Source organism: Sus scrofa, chromosome 5, assembly GCF_054392235.1.
Source record: "Sus scrofa isolate SSC_HxYL_T2T_F1_AM1 chromosome 5, Sscrofa_HxYL_maternal_Yorkshire_Landrace_v2.0, whole genome shotgun sequence".
NCBI classification, from domain to species: domain Eukaryota; kingdom Metazoa; phylum Chordata; class Mammalia; order Artiodactyla; family Suidae; genus Sus; species Sus scrofa.
Genome location: NC_139387.1, coordinates 13,338,236 through 13,345,000, shown reverse-complemented (window position 1 = coordinate 13,345,000; position 6,765 = coordinate 13,338,236). Strand labels below are relative to the sequence as shown.

General features: G+C 50.9%; 1 protein-coding gene across 4 annotated transcripts in view; it reads right to left on the bottom strand.

The window, feature by feature from the left end:
- Positions 1 to 6,765, bottom strand: part of LARGE1 (LARGE xylosyl- and glucuronyltransferase 1) — a 593,475-nt gene that overhangs the window by 537,156 nt on the left and 49,554 nt on the right. The window contains exon 1 of one of the 4 annotated variants that reach the window (XM_021081478.2): positions 383 to 854. The exons of the other annotated variants lie outside the window; for them this stretch is intronic. The gene's annotated coding sequence lies outside the window, so the exon portion shown is untranslated. Of the gene's footprint in view, positions 1 to 382; positions 855 to 6,765 lie in introns of those variants that run through there. 4 annotated transcript variants of the gene reach the window in all.

Below are 6,765 nucleotides of genomic sequence, written 5' to 3'. Positions count from 1 at the left end.
TGAGGACCAGATGCCAAGTGCGGGCACAGAGAGGCCAAGCCCCCACTCACACCAGGAGCTGGCCTTCCTGGAGTGACTCTGGGGCCATGGTCAAGAGCGGTGGACCTGGCCTTGCTGAGAAAACAAACAAGCCCAAGTCCCGGAGTCTGTAAAGAGCACAACCGCATCACACTCTGGTTTGTCCACTCCTGACACGTCGGCAGGGAGTGTCAGGGCTAGTTTCCCGTCTACTCCAGTTCCCTCAACCCCATGCATGTGCAGAAGAAGTTCATTACCATAAACAACTACCACCTGTGGAGCCCTGGCGAGGTGCCAGGCCATTCTGAAAGCCATTTTCTATGAATCAGCTTAAAATCTCTGAACAGAAAACATGCCCACTCACCTGTGTCCTGCAACTGGGATTCCAGCCACCCCCCAGGAGGACACACCATTGGCTGGCCCGGCAGCCACAATGATCTCCTGGAGCTACCAGAATCCAGCCCCGGAGGACACACGAGCTCACGCCTGAAGCGCCTGGACCCTATGTTTGGGTTTATTATTTCTGCCCTGCCCACAAAAAGCCCTTGGATCGGCGCGCAAGTGTTTCTTTTTTTAACCCCTGGCCTGAGCAGTGCACGACAGAGGCACGCCCCCATTTAGCTCCAGCCGTCCTGGGCTAGTGAGGCACCGTGAGGTTTGCTGGTGTGGTGGCTTCAGAATGGTGTCCAAGGGTGTCCCGCTCCGGCACTGGGGCCGGCATCCCCACGGAAGCTCTGATGCAGGAGAACCACCCTGCAGTCGCCCCCGGACGAGTCACCCAGCAGACAGAGCTCAGCAAGACCACCTCTCTGGCCCAGGAGGTGACACGCATGGTCGAGGAGCATGAGATCAGGATCTGGAAACTGCCACTCTGCCCTCCCGCCAGCAGCGCTGCATCAGGTGGCCCTGAGACCTGGGGAGCCCCTGCTCCTATTCACCTGTGCCCCTCCCCTCCCAAGGCTGCATCTCACATTCTCCCCCGCCCCCATGTGTGCCACCCACTAGGTCTCACTACCCCCTTTCTCATGTCACGTAAATCCCAGGGCAAGTCACCCACTGCCCTCCCCGCTCCCTACCCCACTCTGTAAGTCTTTCTCTCTCCTTAATGCCTCTCCCCTGGTCCTCTGCTTTCCTGCCTCTGCTCAGGGGACTTAAATGAGAAAATGGCACATTCTTCCCACTGACGGCCCTGCGCCGTCCTGCCTTTGTCAAACCCGAAACCTCATCTTTCCTGGATGATTGATCCTTTGTTAAAGAGTCGGTGTGGATGCTGCGGATGGGCCACAAGAGGGACCGAGGGTCAGAAGGGCCCCGCCAGCTGGGGTGACAGGCATGGTTTGCGTTTAAGGACACAGAGCACAAATGAGAAAGCAGGTCTCCCTGGCTCCTAAGACTCCCGGCAAACGTCCTCACACATCCTCTCTCAGGAGCACGGCCGCCCGTGGTGAGAAAAGATGTGCCTCTAATTTGATCTGACCTCAAAACTTTTCCACGGAGGGCATGACCCAAACGAGGCGATGGCGATGCAGCAGCTGGAACAGGGCAATGCACTCAGGGGACATCAGCTGTGTTTATTATTTTATTTTATTTTTTAAAGAGCCAACATTATGTACTGCCAGCTAAGCACATTACATAAACAAGTGTAGACCTTTGCTGGATTTATTTTGCATTTTTTTCCTTCCTGAAACATCAGGCCTACAAGCCAAAGAACGTTGTTCTAATCCCTCCCACCTTAGGGATCTGTGGGGTTGACTCTGAATCTTTTTTTCCTTTTTATCATAGTTGATTTACAATGTGGTGCCAATTTCTGCTGCACAGCAAAGCGATCCAGTCATATATATATATATATATATATATATGCACACACACACACATATATATGTGTGTGTGTATATATATATATATACACACACACATTCCTTTTCTCACGTCATCTTCTATCATGTTCTATTACAAGTGATTGGGTGTAGTTCCCTGTGCTGTACAGCGGGACCTCATTGCTTATCCATTCTAAGTGGCATAGTTTGCATCTACTCACCCGAAGCACCCAGTCCCTCCAACTCCCCTCTCCTTTCTCTCAGCAACCACAACTCTGCTCTCCATGCCCATGAAGCTATATTTATTATTGTAAATGGGCCATAAAATAATTATCATTTGTCCTGTTCTTACTGGAACTATGTTTTTGTGGGGGGGGTTCCAAACTTAATTAAGCCAAGAACGCCTCTGCCAGCACTCACTGCAAAGCAGGCTATCAGGCAGCTCCAAGTTCTTTTTTTAAAAAATTTTTTTTGTCTTTTAGAGCCGCACCTTTGGCATATGGAGGTTCCCAGGCTAAGGGTCTCATTGGAGCTACAGCTGTCGGCCTACGCCACAGCCACAACAATGCCAGATCTGAGCTGTTTCTGTGACCTACACCACAACTCACGGCAACACCAGATCCTTAACCCACTGAGTGAGGCCAGGGATCGAACCCTCAACCTTATGGTTCCCAGTCAGATTCGTTTCCGCTGCACCATGACAGTTCCAAGTTCTAATTCTACCTCCACTGACTATTGGTTGTGAAACCCTGGGCCAGGAACTGACCCTCTCTGTGCCTTGGATTCCTCACCTGGCAACTCTGAATATTAAACCGCCCAGAAAGGCTGGCATTGACCCCACTCTCGTCTTCATCATCACCATCATACGAACATTTCTCAAGACTTTCAGCATGTCACACAGTGATCTGAGAGCTTTACGTGCGTTAATTCACTCCCACAGCAACGCTACCAAGTAAGGACTGTTGTGATCCCATTTCCCGGAGGGACAGGGAAGTCGAGGCCTCGCCCAAGGCCACACAGCTGAGCAGAGGATGCAGGCTTCACCCCCAGACAGTCTGGCTCCTGGGCTGTATCGTTCAATCTCTGACATTGGGCCTAGTGGCCAGCAAAGAGTAAATTGTTCAGCTACTCACTCGCTAGGATTATAGTAATAATATTGGCTTTATTTTTAGACGAACCATTGCCCCCAGAGAGGTGACTGTATTTTGCCTTTCTGAATTAAATTTCAGTCCTAGGGGCACAGAGCCTAGTGTAATTGCTTATATTCCTGCATGCTGTCCACTCCCATCACAGAGAGAAGGCCAGGCTCAGGGAACTGCCTGCATGTGGCTTTATGGGTCAAGCTGCATTCTCTGGGCCAGAGAGGCTGGGGGGATTTGTCCGTTCCAGAACTGTTGGCAAATCTCGCCATGGCTGGGGCCAACTGCAGAATGACAGCCACCACCTGTCCCTCTTGACTAGGGAACGGTGGGGGCTGAAGGCCATGCCACACAGAGAGAAAAGCTCCTCGGCCAGAAATACACATGCCCACCTCCAACCATTGCAAGGGGCCTGCAGCCTGATGCTGAAACCCAAGGTGCTTGGGGCAGCAGCCCAGCTGTGACCCCAGAGCAGACCAGTGCATGTGGCTTGCACTTGGCAGCCCAGAACTTCCACTGCAGGCGGAGGGAGGCATTTGACTCTATTTTAGTGAAAGCTTCCCCGGCCGGCCGGGGACTGAGTGTCTTTATCAGCAGCAAACGGAAATGGGAAGCAGGGACCGCGAGGAACCCGCCTGCCCCACATGCTGACACCTCCTGCTGCCAGGTCACTCGGGCAGGTGAGGAGTGGCCTTTAGTCCCCCTGGACCGGGAGCGTGCCTTCAGGATAAAGCTGGAGCAGCATCTCAGCAGCCACCCTGGAATACCGCACAGGCTGGCAGTCATTTCAACCCTGGGATTTTAGACGAAACATCAGAGAAGAAAACATAGATTGTGGCCAAAAACACAGGCTTTGGCCACTGAAGCTCTGAGGCTGAATCACTATTCCATTCTTGAGCCATGAGACCTGGGCAGGTGGCATGGCCTCTGAGCCTCAGTTTCTCATCTGTGCAATGGACACAAGAACCCCAAATCCTGGAGATCATGAGGGTTGCAGGATTGTAACAAACTAGACCCCCACAACTCCAATCCGTAGAATTAACTGGAAAGCCTGGGCAGTCCATGGGGTCCGAAGCCAGGAAAGCAAGCATCTTTGGGAAGGGCAAGGGGGCAGTGATGAGGGCAGGGGGCAGGGCTCTGAGGTACTGGTAATACTGTATTCCTTTTTTTTTTCTTTTTATAGCAGCATCTGTGGCATATGGAGGTTCCCAGGCTAGGGGTCCAATTGGAGCTGCAGCTACCGTCCTACACCACAGCCACAGCAACGCAGGATCCGAGCCTTGTCTGTGACCTCTACCACAGGTTCAAGGCAACACCAGATCCTTAACCCACTGATCGAGGTCAGGGATCAAACCCATATCCTCACTGAGACACCATCAGGTTCTTAACCTGCTGAGCCACAACGGGAACTCCTGTCCTATTCCCTGATCTCAGAGCCAGTTATATAGGTGGACTTCCTATAAAAATACACCACTGCATACTTTCTGTACTTGGCTGCTTGTAGAATATACTATATTTCAATTTTTTAAATGTACTAAACAAACAAACAAAAGCTTTAGCGTGGGATGGATAAACAAGCCTCTGTCCTCAGCTCGCAGTGCGAACTCTGGATCCGAACAAGCCAGGCTCCCTGCCGCTTGGGCCTCTTCCCCCAGGGCTTCTTTATGAGACCATGCCATAATGGCACAGCGTTACTGGTATTTGCAGGCCCCCCAGCAGATCAGAGACGATTTTATGCTGTGCTGTCAGCTCACGCTCACCGACTTCCACAAACGTTCACTGAGCAAGTACTGTGTCCTGGGCACAGATCCGGGACTAAGAAAGCTCCTGCTTCAAAGACGATGACTTTTCAGATGAGGCCTGAGGCTTTCTGGCCCACAGCCCTCTGGTGGAAGTCACCCAAGTCCGTGCTAAATGGAAGCCCGAAGCCTTTTTAGGATATTTTTTCTTCTCCTCCAAGATTTTTTGCACAGCAGGGCTCTGGAGACAGACTGCTATCGCCGGGTCAAATTTCTGAAACTTTCTGTGCCTCAGTTTTCTCATTTTCCAAAATAGGAGGGAGTTCCCATTGTGACTCAGTGGTTTACAAACCTGACGAGCATCCATGAGGACTCAGGTTCGATCCCTGGCCTCACTCAGTGGGGTAATACCATCCAATACGGTAGCCGTAACCGCATATAGCTATCCTAGGAATGTAAAATATAAGCCAGATTTCAAAGACTTAGTCTGAAATAGAGAATTAAAGTAGCTCAAAAATTTTTAGTATATGTTGGTTACATTGAGCAATTATCATTAAAAATTAACCATCTATTTCTTTTTACTTTTTTTTTTAATTTTCACTGCTTTTTAGGGCTGCACCCATGGCATATGGAGGTTCCCAGGCTAGGGGCTGAATTGGAGCTAGAGCTGCCAGCCTACACCACAGCCACAGCAATGCAGGATCTGAGCCCCGTCTGCGACCTACACCACAGCTCACGGAAATGCCGGATCTTTAACCCACTGAGTGAGGCCAGGGATCGAACTGCAACCTCGTAGTCACTAGTCTCATAGAAAACTAGATTCGGGAGTTCCCGTCGTGGCGCAGTGGTTAACGAATCTGACTAGGAACCATGAGGTTGCGGGTTCGGTGCCTGCCCTTGCTCAGTGGGTTAACGATCCGGCATTGCCATGAGCTGTGGTGTAGGTTGCAGACGCGGCTCGGATCCTGCGTTGCTGTGGCTCTGGCATAGGCTGGTGGCTACAGCTCCGATTCGACCCCTAGCCTGGGAACCTCCATATGCTCGGATCCTGCGTTGCTGTGGCTCTGGCATAGGCTGGTGGCTACAGCTCCGATTCGACCCCTAGCCTGGGAACCTCCATATGCCGCGGGAGCGGCCCAAGAAATGCCAAAAAAAAAAAAAGACCAAAAAAAAAAAAAAAAAAAAAAGAAAGAAAACTAGATTCGTTTTCACTGCAACACAACGGGAGCTCCTACTTATCATTATTATTTTTTTTTAAATGTGGCTACTAGGAACACTGTTCTAGCTTATTAAGGTATTTTCCTGTGCAAACTTGGTTCCCTCCTTCAAGGGAATTTTCTTCCCAGTTTTTAAGACAAAGGTTTCCGCTCACTACATAAATACATTTTAGACCACATTCCATGGACCGAGAAACTAAACCTGGGAGTGTTTAAGTGACCTGCCTAAGGGCATGTGGCTGTCACACCAGGGAGCCAGAATCTAACTCCAGGTCTAGCAAGATGCTGAGCTGAAGCTCTTCCCGATACTGGATACTAATGCCTCCCTATTTCTCCAAATCTGCTCCTTGAAACAAGGGCCTCCCCTCACCGTCACCCCAGAAAAGAATGAACAACTAACATTTAGCTACTTGTCACCAGGATCACCAGCAGGCGGCTGGGGTTTCTTGTTTGTTTGTTTGGCTGCATTCCCAGCATGCAGAAGTTCCCGGACCAGGGATCAAATCCGAACCACGGCAGGAACCAGAGCCACAGCAGTGACAATGCTGAGTCCTTAACCCACTGAGTCGCCAGGGGACTCCCGGGTGGCTATGTTTTAAAGGGTAAGATTGCTGGATACCTCAAGGGGGGACAAACGTTTGCAAAGGTGAGATCGGGACGTGGGATACTGCCCTGCCTTTGATACCTGGCCCTAAACGACATTTCAGTCTCAGCTCCTTCTTAGGCAGGGCACCCTCAAGGAACCCAGGGACACTTCAGGGCTCTTAACTGCTACCAGAGGGGGCACCTTGGGCCAAGCCGTCCTGTGCCACACGTGAACGAGAAATGAATCCTC